This window comes from Lolium rigidum, chromosome 4 (assembly GCF_022539505.1).
Source record: "Lolium rigidum isolate FL_2022 chromosome 4, APGP_CSIRO_Lrig_0.1, whole genome shotgun sequence".
NCBI lineage: Eukaryota > Viridiplantae > Streptophyta > Magnoliopsida > Poales > Poaceae > Lolium > Lolium rigidum.
In genome coordinates this window covers 35276778-35298025 of record NC_061511.1, presented here as the reverse complement: position 1 = coordinate 35298025, position 21248 = coordinate 35276778, and positions in this window count along the sequence as shown.

Below are 21248 nucleotides of genomic sequence, written 5' to 3'. Positions count from 1 at the left end.
AAATGATCATGACTTGACATAGCTTGGGCTTTCTAGAAGGACCAAGGCAAATACATTTTTTTTTTGAGGGTTCACCGGAAGGAGCAAAGGCTCCCACCTGAATATTTTGTATTCCTTCAGTTCATCAAAAGATCGGGCGAAGGCCCCAGGGTGAGCAGCAGTACAAGGGGGTAGAGGGAGTCATCTCCCGACGCCAAGGGGGAGAGCTCAAGGCAAGAAACAAGAACACACACACACACACACACACACACACACACACACACACACGCAGGGGCAACTATGGTCGCTCGGGGAGGAGGAAAGTGAGCCAGAGATCGACGTCGTCGCGGCAAGCAAGCGGCAGCCGCGCACGCCAGAGCACGGCATCATCCCGGCATCTTTTGAGGACGAGGCGAAGAGACGGTGTCTGCCCGTTGAAGACCACATCATTTCTGTGCTTCCACAGGTGCCACACGCATAGGAGGCGCAGCGTCGAGGCCGTTTTGGGACGTGCAGCTGCAGGCAGGGCACAGGTGGCAACAGCCGAAGTATCAAGAGCAGGATCGGGAGCCACACCAATGGTGGACCAGTGGGCGAAGGGGCAGCCGAAGACAATGTGACCAGCCGTTTCCGATGAAGCGGGGCAGATGGGGCAGCCGCAGTCGGCGAGAGGGATGATCCATTTCCGCAGAAGGTTTGCCCTGCACTGAATCCGGCTCTTGACCAGCAGCCAGCCGAAAAATTTAACCTTGGAGGGGGCGTAGCTGCGCCACACGAAGTCGTGGTGCTCGTCCAACACGCCTCCGTAGTTGCACAAGCGGTAGAGCGAGGCCGTTCGGAGACGCCCACCAGCGCGGCCGCGCAGAGGGAGCGAGCGCACGTCCACGCCATCGGACAGGTGGGTAGTGGCGGAGACACGCTCCAGCTCCTCCTTCTGACGGGCGGCGACAGATGAAAGCCGTGGAGCCAAGATGGGGGCGAGCCCACCTACGACCACCTGACGGATAGAGGCACCACGGAGGGTGCAGTGGGAGAACAGCTCCGGGTAAGTCACCACGAGGGGGCCGGCCGGGAGCCACCAGTCGAGCCAAAAGGCCACCCTCCGTCCGTCTCCCACAGACACACGCGAGATGCTGCGGTAGAGGGGCAGCATACGTTGCAGCGAGGACCAGTGAGCTCCGCAGAGCGTTGTCGCCGTGCCGGACATGTCGAGGGGGCGCCGTCCAGCGAGTCCCAAACCCACCTAGGCCAAGACTCGGCGGGGGCGCAGTGGAGGCGATGAAGGAGTTTGACGAGGAGGCACGCGTTTTGGGTGGCGATGGAGCGCACGCCGAGGCCGCCCTCCTCCCTTGGCTGGCAGACCTGATCCCAGGCAACGAGACAGCAAGCGCCGGAAACTTTGTCAGTGGCAGCCCACAGAAAAGCGCGACGAAGGCGGTCCAGAGCAGCGAGCACACCGGGAGGCAGCTCGAGGGCCCCCATGGCGAAGGTGGGGAGGGTGTCGAGGATGGCGTTGAGCAGAACAAGCCTCCCACCGGCGGAGAGAAAAAGGGCACGCCAGCCGAACAAATATTTGTCCACCTTGGGAATCAGAGGAGTGAACGCCGCGAGCCGGAGCTTCTCAGCAGACAAAGGCAACCCGAGGTAGGTTTGCGGGAACCCTTCGACACGGCAGCGCATCACGTCTTGGATTTGACGAAGCACAGCAGGTTGGACATGCATGGGCACCAAAGTGCTTTTGCTGTAGTTGATCGCTAGGCCCGTGGCGCTCTCGAACTGGCCAAGCAGCGAACGGAGATGCCTTGCCGCGCCAACGTCGGCACGGAAGATCAGGAGGGTGTCGTCCGCGTACTGGAGCACGGGGCAGGCAGCACCGTCCACCAGGGGGTGTTGGAGGACCGTGTCGCGGCGGATCAGGCGTTGCAGCATGTCGGCGATGATGAGGAAGAGGTAGGAGGACAGCGGATCCCCTTGGCGAAGCCCACGGATGCACCGGATCCACCGTCCAGGCAGGCCATTGAGGAGCACGGCGGAGTGCGAAGAGGCGAAGATATCGTCGAGCCAGTCGCACCAGACGGCGGGAAACCCCCGTGCCAGCATCACCGTGTGCAGGCTGGACCAGGACACGGAATCGAAGGCCTTGGCGAAGTCCAGCTTGAGGACGACGACCGGCGTTTCCGATGGTAGCAGGTTTGGACTAATTCCATGGCGAGGACGAAGGTTTCCGAGATGCTCCGACCGGAAAGAAAGCCAGTCTGGTCGGCGTCGATGAGCTCGCTGATCTGTTGCTGGAGACGAAAAGTCAGAGCTTTGCAGAGGATCTTGACCGAGCTGTTTTGGAGGGACACCGGCCAGAAAGCGCTTGGCGATAGCACGCCGGCGGACTTGGGCAGCAGCACCACGTGAGCTATGTTGATCCTCTCCAGTTCGACCGAGCGGGAACGGAATTTTTCGAATAGAAGCTCCAGGCTCGGGCGGACCGTATCCCACGCGACCCGGTAGAAACTGGGCCCAATGCCATCCGGCCCAGGGGCACTGGAGCAGGCCATGTAGGCGACGGCTTTTTTGATTTCTTCCGCAGAGAAAGCTTTGACGAGATCAGCACCGTTGACGCGCGCGCAGTTGGTGTAGAGCTCATGCACGTCGAAGTCCCAGCGCACCTCGGAACGGCGACCAAGCAGGTTGAGGTAGAAGGAGTGGTGAGCCGCAGCCTTGGCTTCATGCGTGGCGACCGTCGCGCCGTCAACATCAAGGATGCGGATGGTGTTGCGTCGGAGGCGCTGGGAGGCCCGCGCGTGGAAGAACTTGGAGTTCTCGTCACCCTCCACAATCGCCCGCTATTTCCAGTACGCGGCGCGAGCGAGAACCAGCCGCTCCAAGGTAGACCTGCAGGAGACACGAAGCAGGAGCTTGTCCAAGGAGAGGGAGCGGGTCTCCTCGAACAGGTCCAGAAGATCAATCAAGAAAGCACAATTGTTCTTGAATTTTGGGTTGAAATGGTGGGAGTGTTTCGAGACCTTGGCAGCGGAGCGGAAGGACTTTAGGCGGGCCGCAAGTGTTGCTTAAACCCTCGCCCTGCCCTGCTCAAAATACTTTAGACAAGTGTCACTGTTAGACACCGCTGTCAGTTTCGTCAGTTTCGTCAGTTAGGGAGTAGCTAGTCTATTTTCTGTTATCAGCTGCGCTTTGCACGGCGCAGGACCAAGTCTAGATCGTGTAGCACGAAGCTCGGATCATGGGATGGCATGATCGGTAGTGGAGCACGTTGCTCACCACGTTTTCCCTTTGCATGAATAAAAGGAGAGAAACAGAAAAGCTGCAAGTAGTTGAGCGCAGCACAAAATTCTCTGTGTGTTCGTCGAGTTCATCCTCTCTCTCCCTCAATTTCTTCCTCTGATCGAGTTAGGAGTTTAGGGAAACAATTGGTATCAGAGCGTTGCGATCCTGTGGCCATGTCAAGCAGATCGCCGCACCAGTCACGGACCCCTCCACCCGCGCAGCGACGGCGCTCGCAGAGTCACGGTAGGGACCAGTCACGACGCGGTGGCGGCGAGGTCGTCGTACAGCAGGTAGTGCGCGAGTCCGGCGGCGGCTCCGGCGCAAACCTGCACTTCCCGATGCTAACCCGGGGAGGGTACACGACCTGGGAGATGGTCATGAAGGTCAACCTTCAGGCGGCGTCACTCTGGGACGCCATCACGGATGATCACGTCGCGCGCGTCGACGACATGAAGACCCTTGCAGCGCTGCTCCGATCCACGCCGGAGGACATGCACTGCATGCTCATCGGGAAAGGATCTTCCAAGGCAGCGTGGGAAGCGATCCGCACCCAGTTCCAGGGGCCAGATCGCGTCCGCGACGGTCGCCTCCGGCGGCTCCGCACGGAGTTCGAGACCGTGTCGTTCAAGAACGGGGAGAAGATCCAGGACTTCTCCCTCCGTCTCTCCAACCTCGTCGCCGGACTTCGCTCACTGGGCGACACCATCGCCGAGGAAAGGATCGTCCGTAAGTTCTTGTCCATCGTCCCATCGCAATTCATTCAAATTGCTTTTTCCATGGAGACCCTCCTCGATCCTGCCACGATGACTGTCGAGGAGGTAACTGGGCACCTGCGCGCGATCGAGGAGCGTCTCGATGGAGAGCAAGGGAGCGACGCGCCCGGCGGCCAGCTCCCACTCACTGAGGAGCAGTGGGAGGCGCGCAAGCGCCGGCCTCGCGGTGGCGGTGGATCTTCAAGCAAGGGCGACGACCGCGGGAAGAAAGGCGGCAAGCCACCGCCCACCGGGGCGGGCGAGCCCGTCGACAGGGACAAGTGCCGCTACTGCGGCAAAGCCGGGCATTGGGCCCGCGAGTGCCGGAAGAAGAAGCGCGACGAGGCCGCCAAGAACAAGGCGGCTCCGGCGGCGGCGAACCTCGTCGAAGCCGAAGAGGAGGACGGGCCAGCGATGATGATGGCATGCGTCGAAGAGATCATCGAGGCTCCCACCGTCGTCATGACGGAGGCACCTCGAGCTCACGAGGGCGCACACATCTACCTCAACGAAGAGAAGGCCATGATCGCCCCTTTGCGCGTGGACAGCCAAAGCGGTGAGGTCTGGTTCCTCGACACAGGGGCCACGAACCACATGACAGGCTCCATCAGCGCCTTCGCCGATCTGGACCGTTCGGTGTTTGGAAAGGTGCGCTTCGCTGACGGCTCAGTGGTGGACATCCACGGGCGTGGCACCGTCGTGTTCGCCGGCAGCAGCGGTGATCACCGTGCGTTCACGCAGGTGTTCTACATCCCCGCGCTCAAGAGCAGCGTTGTCAGCCTTGGGCAACTCGACGAGAGCTGGTTCGACATCAACATCCGCCGTGGAGTTCTGACCATCCACGACCAGCATCGACGCCTCCTGGTCAAGGTAAAGCGATCTCAGAATCGGCTGTACAAACTGACCTTCACCCCTGTGCATCCAGTGTGCCTCGCCGTAGGTGACGTGTCCGATGCCTGGCGCTGGCACGCCCGGCTCGGGCACCTGCACTTCGACGGTATGCAGCGGATGGCTCGCGGCGGACTCGTGCGTGGTCTACCTCCAATAGATCACGCCGACGAGCTCTGTGACGCGTGCCTCGCTGGGAAGCAGCGACGCTCTCCGTTCCGGCAACGGGCGAAGTACCGGGCGCAGAAGCCCCTCGAGCTCGTCCACGGCGACCTGTGTGGCCCGATCACGCCACAGACGCCAGGAGGGTGCCGATACGTGTTGCTGCTGATCGATGATCGCAGCAGGTACATGTGGGCGGATCTGCTCGCATCCAAGGACCAAGCAGCACGTGCCATCGTCAAAATACAAGCGGCGACAGAGGTGGAGTGCGGGCACAAGCTGCGCGTGCTGCGCACCGACCGTGGCGGCGAGTTCACCTCCGCCACATTCTACCAGCACTGTGAGGAGGCAGGCGTGCAGCGGCTTCTCACAGCTCCGTACACGCCGCAACAGAATGGCGTCGTGGAGCGCAGGAACCAGACGCTCCTCGGCATGGCCAGGAGCATGCTCAAGGCCAAGCGGGTGCCAAACAGATTCTGGGGAGAGGCCATCCTCACGGCCACGTTCATCCTCAACAGATGCTTCACCCGCAGCGTCGACGCCATGACACCGTACGAGGCGTGGCATGGGAAGAAGCCGGACGTGCGCTTCCTCCGCGTCTTCGGCTGCATCGGCCACGTCAAGGTGACGCGCCCAAACCTTCAGAAGCTGGAGGACAGAAGCAACCCGATGGTGTTCGTCGGATACGAGACGGGCTCAAAGGCGTACCGCCTCTACGACCCCTCCACCAAGCACGTGCACGTCTCCAGAGACGTCGTCTTCGACGAGGGCGCCTGCTGGAACTGGGACGCGCCGGGGGAGCCGCCGGCGAGCAGCGTGTTCACAGTTGAGCACCCTGTCTACGTGACACGCCTAGCTACCGGGGGAGCTGGGTCACCGGCCTCGAGCAGCGCCGCGTCGACACCACCCACGCCCCTCTCAGTCTCGACGTCGACCACGCCATCACCAACACGCGGTGGAGGAGCAACTGCGACACCCACGGGCGGCACGCCGTCTTACTTCGTGTCGCCACCAACGGCACGCTCCGCATTATTCGATGCGGCGGACAGTGCCGACGCCCCTCACCGGTTTCGCCTCGTCTCTGACCTGGTGGGTGGACCTGCTGGCCCGGCGCAGCTGGCACCGCGCCCACAATCTGCGGAAGACGAAGAAGAGGACGATGAGGCACTGCACCTCATGGTCGGCGAAGAACCAACATCCTTCGCAGAGGCTGAGAAGGAGGGCTGCTGGCGTCGAGCGATGCTTGACGAGCTGCAGTCCATCGACGAGAACGAAACCTGGACGCTCACCTCCCTCCCTGCAGGCCACCGTGCGATTGGCCTCAAATGGGTCTACAAGGTGAAGAAGGACGAGAACGGGCGCATCGTCAAGCACAAGGCCCGTCTTGTCGCCAAGGGATACGTTCAGCGTCCTGGGGTGGATTTTGAGGAGGTGTACGCGCTAGTCGCTAGGCTCGAGTCCGTGCGGCTGATTCTTGCACTGGCGGCGCACCGCGGCTGGGAGGTGCACCACATGGACGTGAAATCCGCGTTCCTGAACGGTGAGCTCGAGGAGGTGGTGTATGTGTCACAGCCACCGGGCTTCACCGCCGATGGACGCGAACATGAGGTGTACAAGCTCCACAAAGCTCTGTACGGACTGCGCCAAGCTCCGAGAGCATGGAATGCCAAGCTAGACGCAAGCTTGGTGTCTCTAGGCTTCAGGCGCAGCTTGTCAGAGCACGGCGTGTACGCAAGGGGCAGTCATGGCACACTGCTCATCGTCGGCGTGTACGTCGACGACCTGGTGATCGCAGGAGCAGAACAACAAGAGGTGAACAAGTTCAAGCAGGAGATGAAGAGCTTGTTCTCCATGAGCGACCTTGGTGCCCTCCGTTACTACCTCGGACTCGAGGTGAGACAGGGACAAGGGCGCACCTCTGTGTCACAGGGAGCTTATGCAAGCAAACTACTGGAGCGGGCTGGCATGGCGGACTGCAACTCCACACGCACGCCCATGGAGGCTCGATGCCAACTGAGCAAGGACAGTAAGGAGGCGCCCGTCGACGCCACCTTCTACCGCAGTATCATCGGCAGCCTCAGGTACCTGGTGAACACTCGCCCTGATATCGCGTTCGCCGTGGGCTTCCTCAGCAGATTCATGGAAGCACCGGCGGCGGATCATCTGGCGGCAGTGAAGCATCTCCTGCGGTACATCTCAGGCACACTGAACCATGGTTGCGTGTACAACCGTGGTGACGACGAGACGCTGATCGGGTTCAGTGACTCCGATCACGCCGGCGACATTGACAGCAGGAAGAGCACCTCAGGGGTTCTGTTCTTTCTTGGAAGCAGTCTCGTCGGCTGGCAATCTCAGAAACAGTCGGTGGTGGCAACCTCGTCCTGCGAGGCGGAGTACATCGCGGCGGCGACGGGAGCTAGCCGGGCGTGTGGCTTGCTCGTACGTACGGCGAACTACTGAATCGAGCAGCGAGCGCCGGTCACCATCTACATAGACAACAAATCTGCAATATCCCTGTGCAAGAACCCAGTGATGCATGACAAGTCCAAGCACATTGATCTGCGGTTCCACTTCATCCGTGATTACGTGGAGAAAGGCATGATCAGGGCAGAGTTCATCGGCACAGGAGAACAGAAGGCAGACATTCTGACGAAGGCTCTTGGTCGTGTTCGATTTGAAGAGCTTCGCGGCAAGATTGGCATCATCAACACTCAGGGCATGAGCTCGGGTTGAGGGGGAGATTGTTGCTTAAACCCTCGCCCTGCCCTGCTCAAAATACTTTAGACAAGTGTCACTGTTAGACACCGCTGTCGGTTTCGTCGGTTTCGTCGGTTAGGGAGTAGCTAGTCTATTTTTCGTTATCAGCTGCGCTCTGCACGGCGCAGGACCAAGTCTAGATCGTGTAGCACGAAGCTCGGATCATGGGATGGCATGATCGGTAGTGGAGCACGTTGCTCACCACGTTTTCCCTTTGCATGAATAAAAGGAGAGAAACAGGAAAGCTGCAAGTAGTTGAGCGCAGCACAAAATTCTCTGTGTGTTCGTCGAGTTCATCCTCTCTCTCCCTCAATTTCTTCCTCTGATCGAGTTAGGAGTTTAGGGAAACAGCAAGATCCCCAGCAGCATCGGCACGCGCAGCGGCAGTGTGCCAAGCAGGGAGGGTAGTTTGGAGGAAGGAGGGATCCTTGAGCCAGGCGTTTTCGAAGCGGAAACAGCGCGTTCGAGGGATGGAGGTGGAGGACGTGACCATGAGCGGGACATGATCAGAGGTTGGGCGCGGAAGGGAGGAGGGAGGAATTGGGAAGAGCCAGATTCCAGGCGTGGTTGAAAAAAGCACGATCGAGGCGGGCGAGGACGTGCGAGTCGCGTTTGTTGGACCAAGTGTACAACCGATCCGATAGAGGGAGCTCGAAGAGAGCAAGGTTGCGGATGGAATCGTTGAAGGAGGAAGCTAGGGAGATGTCAAAGTTTGCGTTGTTTTTGTCTGCAGGATCACGCAGGAGATTAAAATCTCCAATGATCAACCACGGGATGGGGAAGAGAGGGCCAAGGTTTTCGAACTCCTCCAGGAACTCCGGCGACAGGGCGTGGTTTGCGGGCGCGTAGACATTCGTAACGGCGAAGACGAGGTCGGAGAGGGAAGATTGGAGCGTCAGAGTGAGCGAAAAACGGCAGCGGTGAGTAGAAACTAGGGAGAAGATGCCAGCGTCCCAGGCCGTAAGGATACCACCAGAGTTCCCGACGGCCTCGACGGTTTCGAAGCAGGAGAGGCAAGGAGGAGGGATGCTAGAGAGGACGAAGCGGTCAACGTTGGCCAGCTTGGTCTCCTGGACGCAGATGATGGAGGGATTAGCGGAGGAGATCGCGTCGCGGACCATAGGGCATTTCTTGAGACACCCTAAACCCTGCGTGTTCCATGACTCAATGGTAAACTCACGGAAAGCACTATAATCGTAAGAACGAAGAACACCAACAGGAACACGAAGATTACAGGGGGGAGAAAACCAAGGGGCGCACACACGCGCTAATGCGAAACGGGTCGATACAACACAACACAGAGGGGGGTAAACACGACGCAGACAGCTGGTTGCCGTCGTCGCGGCGTACACAGGGCGGTCTACACATCGTCACCGGCAGGCACCGATGCAGCAGACGCACAGATGGAGGCCGCAAGAGCGGCAACGGCACATTTGCGGACAGGCTTGGCGTGCGCGGCGAGGGCGTTGTGCTTGTGCACCTGCTTCTGCAGCGCCGCAGTACAGTTTCCCAACGCGTCCTTCAGGCCGCACAGCTTCATGGCACGGGCTTCGATGGGCTCGTAGTGGGGGGGCTCCTTGAGGGCCAGACAAGAGCTCTGCTTGATCTGCGGAGGAGGAGGCGCCACCCGCGCTGGCCACTGTAGGAGCATCGGAATCGGAGTCCAATTCCGTGATCACCACGCCACGGCGTCTGGTGACCGCAAGGGGCGGGCCAGAGCGAAGCGAGTCGGCGCCCCCTTCAGAGCCCACCACGGAGCACCAGGTGATGGTCAACAAAGCCGAGGAGGACGAGGACCGGGGCGGGGAGGGCAAGGAGCGCCCCGGCGAGCTGGCCACGTTGTCCAGCATGGCGAGGAGAGCAGCATGGTTATCCAGAGCATCGTCACGGTCGCCTCCACCACGCTCGCCACACGACTCATTATCAGCATGAGGAGCAGGAGGGAGGCGCACCGGAACGAGCGGCAGCCCGCCGTGGCGACGGTGGAAGAGGGGCGGCGGGGGCATGCGGAAGAAGGGCACGTACTCCCCTTCGTTGTCGTAGGAGTCTTGCAGACGCCAAACACGGATCTTGGGGATGGTGTTCAGCCGCGAGCCCCAGGGTTTACGGGAGAGGAGCACCTCGTTTGGGACGAAGCGCTCGCGCTTGAGGCGGACAACAGTGCGCACAGCCGCGCAGTCCGTGCCGGAGAGGGGGGCCACATCCACCTCAAGGGTTTACCCAAAGGAGCTGAAGGAAGCAGCGACGTTGAGGTTGCTCAGGTGCTCGACCGGCACGCGTCGAGCCAGGACGAGCGCCACCGACGGCATGTCGCACAGAACGCGACCAGCCTCTTCCTCGCGCACGAGGCGAAAGGTGGCGCCATCAAGGTGAAACGGCTGATGGACCATGGCTAACTCGCGCTCGTCTTCCGACAGAAACCACGCGTAGAGGTCGCCGATCGACGAGCCCACGCAAGTGACGTGCAGCCCGGGGAGCTCAAAGAAGATGGCTTCCGCGAAAGCGCTCGACGGAGAGGTGAACGAAGGGAGCGCATCAATGAACACCACCGCCATGCGCCGCGCAGCCTCCATGTCGCCGGACAGCATGAAAACTTCAGCAGGCAAATACATATAGCAACAGTACAAGTCTACTTTCCACAGCAATGAAAAAATAACCCGCCAGATACTTGTAGAAAAGGAACAATAGAGTATTCAACTCAAGCATGAATCATTGACTAAAACAGAAACTTTTCGACACTACCAATGCATTGCCAACTGAAACTGTAAGAAGCTAGTACAAAGCATCCATACTTCGACAAAAGACAGCGCAGTAGGAGTTTGGTGAGTTTAATAGTTGCCAGTGAACAATGTTTCCATGAGATAACCTGCTGGGAACTACCAAGGACATTAAACTGGAATTGGAACAGCAATATCCAACTTAAGGATTTGACAAAAGACATAACACAATCTTGGAGCACCAACATTGTCTAGGTAACAAGCTAAAAAGGCAATAAATTCTTTAGTTCTAGACCGAACTCAATGGAGACAACCAGTATTTTTCATCTGAAGTTGCATCTACTCCATCAAAGCAGAAGGGATCTGCAGTTGACAAATCATGACAATTGAAACACATATAACCACTTCGTATGAATTCCAATTGTGCATCTTCAGAAGCTCTAGTTCCAACTTCTAGCAGCCTGTATTGATCAGACACCCATTCCTTGTTGACCTTTTCATGGACTCGAAGTTTGATCTCCTTTAGCACTTTCGCGTTCAAAACAAAGAACCTGACTAAACCAATATCTTGATCATCGCCCTTATAATACTCCAGCACTAGTTTTTTTAGATGTGTCTCAAGGCATTTCACCGGATTCAGTGGGTCATAATCACACCCATCTTTCAGTGGCATCTTTAAGTATTCCCGCAACTGAAAAGCAAAGACGAGAAACGTTAAATAATTCCTACATAAACCAGACTATATGTGCAAAACAGCATTTTGAAAGCGAATAAAATGCTCAATGTGATATTTAAGTAAAAGATCAATACTCACAGTGACATAGAGCGTTTCCAAACACGGGAAGCACCTTAAGACATCAATAACAACATTCAAATCTGGGACAGAAAACTCAAGAGCCAAAATCTTCACGGTGATTATTGAATTCTTTAAGCTGGCTGGGGTTAAACTCTGAATAAAACAATGGACATAAGAAAATTACTATAAATGTAACAATGCTGCATGCAAGACGCAAAAGCAAGAGGTTGCTGCCTCTACCTTGAAGAGTAGGTTTTCAATCGTGATTTCAGAGATGCGGGGTGACAAAAAGCCCAATACTTGCAGTTTAGGTGCCTTAATTACCCGGATAGTATCACCACCTCTACCAGGACAAAGTAATAGCAGCCTTTCAAGGCAAGGGGCATCCTCAATGATCAGTTCTCCTCTGATCGAAAAGAAATTGCAGAGGCCCACGCTCCTAAGAGTTGGCGAGGTAATGCGGAAGCAACCCACATCCTTTTTTTTCGAGAAAACGCAAAAGACTTTTGCGTTTCATTTCATTGAAAAGATAGATAGTTTTACAAGCCTCCTAGGAGGCGGGGTACAGGTACAAGAAGTGACTCAGTGCACATCCCAGGTCGTCGGAAGCACTACCCTAATGCCCTTCGCGCCGGCCCTAGCCCAAAGATGAGCCTCATCGAAGATCTCCTGGACCAAGTCGCGCACCGAGGGCTGAGTTCTGTCAAACACGCAAGAGTTGCGGTGCTTCCAGAGCATCCAAGGCGTCAACAGGGTGAAGGAGTCCAGCCCTTTGCGCATAGGCTTGGCGGTCATCTGCCTGGCCTTGCGCCACCAGTCGTCGATGGAGGCGTCGTTGCTGTCCGGCGGCTGACAGGTCATGCGGAGGCGAGCCAACACCTCGTGCCAAACCTGTCGTGAGAAGGGACAGGCGAGGAGGAGATGGTGCATGGTCTCGGGCATCTGGTCGCAGAGGAGGCAGCGGGGATGGTGCTGGAGGCCTCGCCTGGCGAGGCGTTGGGCAGTCCAGCAGCGATCCATGCAGGCAAGCCAAGTGAAAAACTTGACCCGCGGCGGCGCCCAAGTCTTCCAATTAAGCTTCCAGGAGCTGGAGGCAGTGGAGCCATGGAATTGCGCAAGGTAGCAAGACTTGGCGGTGTAGGTACCAGTGGCAGTCCACTTCCAGACCAGCCTATCGGGCTCAGTGCGAAGCGTGATGCGCGAGACGGCAGCCCAGAGCGTCAGGTATTGGCCAATCTCGTGCACGCCGAGGATGCCGTGGATGTCCTGAGCCCAGGCGTTTCCAAGCAGCCCTTGGGCGACGGTCCTGACCTTGCGCCGGCGCTTGGGGATGCAACCGTATAGGCTTGGCGCGATCTCGCGGACGGCGCGGCCGTCGATCCACCTGTCTTCCCAGAAGAGTGCGTCGCGGCCGTTCCCAACCGTCATGGTGGTGGAGGCAAAGAACAGCGCTCGTTCCTCAGATGTGAACTGCAGGTCAAGGTCGCTCCACGCACGTCGATCGTCCGTGCGGGAGAGCCAAAGCCAGCGAAGCCGCAGCGCAAGGCCAGTCCTCTCCATGTCTGGTATGCCCAAACCGCCGTACGAGATGGGCCTGCAGACTCGGCTCCAGTTGACGTGGCAGTTTCCACCTTTGGCTTCCTTCTTACCCTCCCACAGGAAACCCCTCTTGATCTTGTCGATGAGTTTTAGCGTTTTCTTGGGGAGTCCAAGCACCAGCTGCTGGTGGATGGGAATGGCGCTGATCACCGCCTTGACCAGCGTTGCGCGCCCAGCCTTGGTCATGAGTTTCGCCTTCCAGGTGGGGAGGCCAGCAGCGGCGCGTTCAACCAGAGGTTGTAGTTGTGCAGCTGTTGGTCTCCGCAGAGTCAGGGGAATGCCTAGGTAGGTTAGCGGCAGGCCGGCCGTGGGGCAGCCAAGCTCGTGCAGCGCCGGCGCAACGGCTCCCTCGTCACAGCGAATGAGAGTGGCCGAGCTCTTAGCGTAGTTGACCTGCAGTCCGGACGCGCGGCCAAACAGCCGCAGGATCTCACGCACGGCGGTCACGTCCTCCATCGTGGGGCAGCAAAACAGCACCACATCATCAGCGTATAGCGAAAACGCCGGGATGTGACGCCGTGGGTGCAGGCGTTGCAGGATGCCTTCGCTGATCGCGCGCTGGACCAGGCGGCCGAGGGCGTCGACTCCCAGGACGAAGAGCTGCGGCGAGAGGGGATCTCCCTGCCGTAAACCTCTCCGGTGCCAGATGGGTGGGCCGGGCTCGCCGTTGATTAGGACCCGCGTGCTGGCAGAGGTGAGCAGGATCGCAAGCCAGCCCAGGAAGCGATCACCAAAGCCGTACTGGCGCAGGGCTTCGAGGAGGAACGGCCACGAGATGGAATCGAAGGCCTTTGCCAGGTCGAGCTTGAGGAGGATGCGGGGCTCCCCGAGCTGGTGGAGGAGGCGGGCAGATTGCTTCACCAAGATGAAGTTGTCGTGCAGGCTGCGGCCGGAGATGAACGCGTTTTGGTTGGCGCTAACCAGCTCGTCGAGGCGCGGTGCTAGGCGCAGCGAAAGCGTCTTGGCGAATAGCTTGGCAACCAGGTGAATAAGGCTGATGGGCCTATAGTCGCCAAGGGAAGTCGCGTCCGCACGCTTAGGCAACAGCGTCATCAAGGCCTGGTTCAGGCGGTGGAAGCCTCGACCGCGCAGCTCGTAGAGCTGCTGGAAGACGTCGACGATGTCCTGCCTGACGGTGCCCCAGCAGGCACGGAGGAAATCCGCGGTGAATCCGTCGGGCCCAGGTGCCTTGCGGGCCGGCATGCGCTTGACTGCGCCCCAGATTTCATCGGCGGAGAAGGGGGCCTCGAGGGAATCAAGGCCAGCCGCGGGCTCAATCAGCTGGGCGAAGTCGAGCGTGCAGTCGCGGGTTTCTGCAGTGCCCAGCAGGCCGTCGTAGTGCATGAAAGCCGCCTCCGCAATGTCAGCGTGATCCGTCAACGTCTGCCCGTCGACAAGGATGGCGTGGATGCGGTTCTTCTGTCTGCGGTAGGTGCAGTGCTGATGGAAGAACGGAGTGTTGGCGTCGCCATCGCGGAGGCAAGCGATCCGAGCGCGCTGCCGCGCCATGGTGCGGTCGAGCGAAGCGAGCCCAAGGTAAGCGACCTTGAGCTGCTTGTGCAGCCAAGCCTCCTCCGGCGAAAGATTCCTCTGTTCCTGAGCCTTGTCGAAGCGTAGGACGAACTCCCGAGCCACCGCCATGCGAACCTTGACGTTGCCGACGGTTTTGGCGCTCCAACTGGTGAGACACCGAGCCGTGGCCTGTAGGCGAAGCCAAAGGCGACCAGAGAGAAGCCCATGGAAGACATCCTCTGCGATGGAAACACGCCATAGGTTGAGCTGCTTGAGCAAAGGGAAACTCACAGAAGGAGCTATCTCCTTTGGGAATTCACAGAAGCTGATTCTGAACACGATAAGGGAAGATGCGCAGAGAAGCACCGATGATGGCAGGGGGTAACGCTTCTCAGGCTCATGTGTATAGTCCAAGAGCCGGAAGTGGATGTCAATTTCCTGAACGTTTGTGAGGGCTGGAGAACGGAACCAGCTCTCGATCTGAGCGGCTTCTTCGGCAAACCTTTTTTTGGCTTCGTGAAGGCGGATGGAGTAGAAGACGAAGCGGCGGGCAGGGCCATGGTGGTCGGAGAGGATCTTGGAGACAATGGAGAAGCGCTTGAACTCGTTGGAGCAGAGGCGGTCGTTGGCCTCGAGGTTGAGAGGGGATGAGCGCCAGACCGGGCGCCAACGGCGGGCGAGGACCTGCGTGCGAGCGCCGTCCTTGGTGGGTAGGAGCGAAATGATGGTGCCGAGGATGTCATCCGGAAGTTTGCTGATGATATCTTCATCCATGGTGAGATCACAGTGGCTGGCAAGATCCCCGTCGCGGCTCCGCTTCCGTGGCCTGCGCCCCGTGGTTCCATTGGAGCCGCGCGCCATGGCCACGGACGCGGCCGCAGCCGCCGCCGCCGCCTTCTTTTTCTTCATGTCCAGCGGCTGGCGAGGTGCAGAACTGTGGAACAAGGTGGGGAATCTATAATAACTAAATAGGAGCAACCCACTAAGTGAATTCTCTCAACATGCAAGCCATCCAAGTCATCGGGTGGGCCTCTTAACATGCAAGACATCCACTCACCAAAATTTCCATGTATACATTTCCACATCATCCTACTTAGTATTATTTTCTGAACCCACTTTCATTGAATAAATGATTTGAGGGGGAGACGATGAGTCAATGGCAGTCGACAATCTGTGTCTCTTCCCCTCCTTCACGTTATCTTTTACAGTACATGATCATGTCTTCACATCTTATCTTTTTATTCATCCACAATATCTATGATCACCACCACCACCAAGACAACTGACTCTGCCTCTTGATCTCCTTATTTTTCTCTTCTTTATAATTCAAACTTCAGTACGTCTCTCATGACCCAAAATCTCCAATGGTGTTCACAAAATTCTCCCCTGTCAGTTCTGCTATTCTGCATCTTGCGCATGGGCCATATCTTCTATCACCAAGACAAGGAGAGCTTGGCTGGTGGTTGTCTTGACCTTGGCAAGTTGAACCTCTTTGTCATCTTCCGATTTCTTTCGCCCGTGGTGACCGGCCGATCGGCTAACAGCATCAGGAGTTGGGTTTATGGACAATGATAATGATCCCATGGTGAGGAGGGAGACAGAGATGATCACGTTGGGATACAAACCTCTGATGATTTATTGATGCTCTTCATGCTACACCTGTTTGTTTATATATATAGATGTGGTTTTCAAGGTTCTAATGCTTTTCCAGTCTTATTAGATGTTAGTATAGCAGAACAAGCCGATGGATAATGTCCAACAACTGACAAGCGACTCGATCGGTGAGCATCTCATCTACCTAGCTGCCCATATTTTCTTTCGTTACTGCCTCACCAACATTTGTGATGAGAATTTTGCAGCCACATGTAATTTCTGAAACGGCTATTCTCCCTCTATCAGCATATGTCTTTATATGTGCCTTGCAGTAATTTACTTGCAGTTGATAATTTATAATGAGCAGCAGGCCATGCAATAAGAAGAGAAAAAGTAAGCATGTGCACTGCCGATCTTCAACAACATAATTCTATTTTATGGTTTTGCAATTACTCTTGGCTGTAGTACATACTTCCGTCTGTCCTTGTTTACGTTTCTTTTCATAAATTGTTATCTTCCTAACTTTTTCATAAACTCTATATGGAAACTACAAAATTGTGCTCAAATCTTGTAGAATTTATGTATATAGTCCAAGACCATGTTTGAAAATATCGTGCATCTACTATGATGGGTTTTTCTTTCTTGATTTATGTCATTTTGCTTGCGTCGATGTGAAGTTACAAATCCCCTATTATATTTAAGAGGTCTTTTCCAGCAAGCCTGAAGTGAATTATGACATGGGATATTTTCTTTCTATTTATCTTATTAAGTTTTTGGGAAGAGAGAAGCAGATTATACCTACATACATACAATGAAAGTCATTTATATTTTCTTTGAAAACTCAATATAAGTGGATAATATTCATGTGACATCAAATTCTTATTTCATATGTGTTCTATTCTCAGAAAACAATGGACATGTGGTCCCGCAACAACGTGCGGGAAATCATCTAGTTTTGAGGGGTTTGAGAGCCGGGATGAACTGCTCCAGCGATGGGGCGGCCTTTAAAGTTGAGGAGGGGAGTCGGGCGTAGCTTTGAGCTTTGAGCCAGGGAGCTATCGAGGCGTTCTGGCATTCAACGCGCCGCCGACGCGCGCCGGAGACGAAGCGTTCGTCTGGAACGGAGACACGGAGCAGCTGAGGAGAGGTGCGTCGCCTCGTCTCCGCTGCGATCGAATGCGCACGTAGCTCGATGCGTACAAGGTGCGCGCATACTCTACTCGTTTTACAGTTTGGATCGAACAACAGCAGTGGAACTGTCCGGCGTATCGTGGCCTAGTCTGACAACAACAAAAGTTTTTCTAAAAAATGAAGTACTCTCAAAATAAAGGAGTATTTAGAGCATCTGCAGCCGCGTCCCTCAAAGCGTTCCCAAAGCAATTTGAGGCGCCCCGGACCAAATAACCGTTCCAGCCGCGTCCCCCAAAGCCCATTTTTGTCCGGCGCGGCGCGATACGGTGTTCGGCGCCCTGAGCCCGTTCCCGGCCCCTGTGGGACGCTCCGGGCACGCCGGACACAACGAAAAGCGAGGCGAACCGACGCAGGCCCGACGCGTCAGCGACTCGGAAGGCTAAACTCCATCGCCTACCTTTGGTCAAGCGACGTTAATGGCGTCCCTGTTTTCCCAGGCGACGCAGGGACGCGTCTCGTCGTGCATGGCCGCGTGGCCGTCCGCGCCGGCGTTATTGCGTGCAACCACCCGCTGCCGCCGCTGTTTTAAGACGCCCTGCAGTTCTCACCGCTCCCAAACCTTCTCGTCGCCGCCGCCTCCCCCTCCCATATCTTCTCCTCGCCGCTCCAAAAATGTCGAGCTTGTCCTCCCGCAAGATCGCCGCGGCGAACGGCTTCGGCCGCGGCAGCCTAACCGTGCCAGAGGCATGGGCGCTGTACCACGCCCAGTATCCAGTCCCGCCGGACATGCGGCTGCCAAGCAGCGGCGGCTGGAAGATGGCCATGAACGATATTGGCGTCCCGCCGCCGCCGAAGCCGGGCACGAAGCAATGGAGGGACGGCATCAAGGCCCAGCGGGCTCAACTCACCGCCGAGGAGCGGTTGGATCCGACGTGGGCGGCCAAAAACAACGACGACTGGTGGAAGACGTACTTCAAAGCGAAGTACGACGTCGAGATGTACAGCACCCACGGGCTCGTCGGCGGGCCCAACAGCTGGAACAAGGACGGTCGCGCCCTGTTCTGGGGCTTTCTAGGGCGCACCCTCGAGAACGTCATCCGCGGCATCCGCAACGGCGCTCCAAGGTTGGAGACGCCGTCGTCACCGCCACCGTCTCCTCGAGGAGGACCACCGCAATGGCAGCCGAGGACGATGATACGTCTCCGACGTATCGATAATTTCTTATGTTCTATGCCATATTATTGATGATACCTACATGTTTTATGCACACTTTATGTCATATTCGTGCATTTTCTGGAACTAACCTATTAACAAGATGCCGAAGTGCCAGTTTGGTTTCAGAAATCCTAGTAACGAAATATTCTCGGAATTGGACGAAATCAAAGCCCAGGGGCCTATTTTCTCACGAAGCTTCCGTAAGTCCGAAGGAGAGACGAAGAGGGGCCACGGAGGGGCCACACTATAGGGCGGCGCGGCCCCCCCCTTGGCCGCGCGGCCCTGTGGTGTGGGGCCCCGTGCCGCCTCTTGACCTGCCCTTCCGCCTATAAAAAGTCTCCGTGACGAAACCCCCAGTACCGAGAGCCACGATACGGAAAACCTTACTGAGACGCCGCCGCCGCCGATCCCATCTCGGGGGATCCAGGAGATCGCCTCCGGCACCTCGCCGGAGAGGGGAATCATCTCCCGGAGGACTCTACACCGCCATGGTCGCCTCCGGAGTGATGAGTGAGTAGTTCACCCCTGGACTATGGGTCCATAGCAGTAGCTAGATGGTTGTCTTCTCCTCATTGTGCTTCATTGTTGGATCTTGTGAGCTGCCTAACATGATCAAGATCATCTATCTGTAATTCTATATGTTGTGTTTGTCGGGATCCGATGGATAGAGAATACCATGTCATGTTAATTGTCAAGTTATTATACATGTGTTGTTTATGATCTTGCATGCTCTCCGTTTCTAGTAGAGGCTCTGGCCAAGTTTTTACTTTTAACTCCAAGAGGGAGTATTTATGCTCGATAGTGGGTTCATGTCTCCGTGAATCTGGGGGAGTGACAGCAACCCCTAAGGTTATGGATGTGCTGTTGCCACTAGGGATAAAACATTGATGCTATGTTCGAGGATGTAGTTATTGATTACATTACGCACCATACTTAATGCAATTGTCTGTTGCTTAGCAACTTAATACTCGGAGGGGTTCGGATGATAACCTGAAGGTGGACTTTTTAGGCATAGATGCAGTTGGATGGCGGTCTATGTACTTTGTCGTAATGCCCAATTAAATCTCACTATACTTATCATGTCATGTATGTGCATTGTTATGCCCTCTCTATTTGTCAATTGCCCGACTGTAATTTGTTCACCCAACATGCTTTTATCTTATGGGAGAGACACCTCTAGTGAACCGTGGACCCCGGTCCATTCTTTAATACTGAAATACAAATCTGCTGCAATACTTGTTTTACTCGTTTTCTCTCGCAAACAATCATCTTCCACACAATACGGTTAATCCTTTGTTACAGCAAGCCGGTGAGATTGACAACCTCACTGTTTCGTTGGGGCAAAGTACTTTGGTTGTGTTGTGCAGGTTCCACGTTGGCGCCGGAATCTCCGGTGTTGCGCCGCACTACATCCCGCCGCCATCAACCTTCAACGTGCTTCTTGGCTCCTACTCGGTTCGATTAAACCTTGGTTTCTTACCGAGGGAAACTTGCCGCTGTGCGCATCACACCTTCCTCTTGGGGTTCCCAACGGACGTGTCAACTACACGCATCAAGCAAATTTCGGCGCCGTTGCCGGGAGATCAAGACACGCTGCAAGGGGAGTCTCCACTTCTCAATCTCTTTACTTTGTTTTTGTCTTGCTTTATTTTATTTACTACTTTGTTTGCTGCATTATATCAAAACACAAAAAAATTAGTTGCTAGTTTTACTTTATTTACTGTCTTGTTTGATATATCAAAAACACAAAAAAAATTAGTTACTCGCATTTACTTTACTTAATTCATCATGTTTCCTTTTAATTTTACCGCAAAGAACATACCGGTAGGACAAGGGTCTATAGTTGGGAGGAACAATATAGAAGAATTTTTCACCCATGTTAGTACCGTTGAAGAATTTGAAGATAGACACTTGGTAGACCTTGCTCCCACTTATGAAATTGCTGCTCGCTGCTTTAGTTCGCTTGTTGGAAACTAAATTTGTTAATCTCAATCCTATAATCCAACACATGTTTCTTACACTTGGTGATATGGAAGAGGGGAAAAAGAAAGATTTTGTTTTAGAAACCCTTCTTAGAGAATTTGGTGGTCTAGCAAGAGAAGCTATGAAGGTCTTTGCTAAATTTAATATGCTTGGTTCTCATACTAATTTTGTTAGTCTCCTTGAAAAGATGGACATGGATAGAATAAGATACACTAATAATATTAATGATGGTGGGGAGATCAAAGCACCCATACCATGTAAACTCCTAGCTATGAATGATGCACTAGAACATAACTATGCTTGGCTTGTTCCTGAAAATTTGTTTGATGAGAGTAGCAAGCCCAAGACTAATGAAAAGGGAGACGCTGAAACTTATGTATCCAATATACTATGCATGGTTGAGAAAACCCCAAACCCCGCTGTAGGTGCACCACCCTTCGATGTTACTTGAGATACACTTTCTGCGCCTAGCTGAAAGGCGTTAAAGAAAAGCGCTTATGGGAGACAACCCATGTTTTTACTCCTGTATTTTTGTTTTATATTTGTGTCTTGGAAGTTGTTTACTACTGTAGCAACCTCTCCTTATCTTAGTTTTATGTTTTGTTGTGTGTGGTGACCCGGCATACCACTGCATGGTGTAGTATGCAAGTCTGATATAACACCAATGAAACACCGTTCCACTAGTATTATATCGCTCAGAGTGGTACAACAGAAACATATGCGGGTCCAAGGTATGTCTATAGAATTACAACATTGACTCTATTACATAAGATCGAGCACAGCCTCCTACGTTACAATGAGGTAAAACCGCAGATAACTCCGTAAGAACGACTCGTAGTCTAGTCTTATCACGAACTCTATTTGTAGAGTACTTCACTAACTACG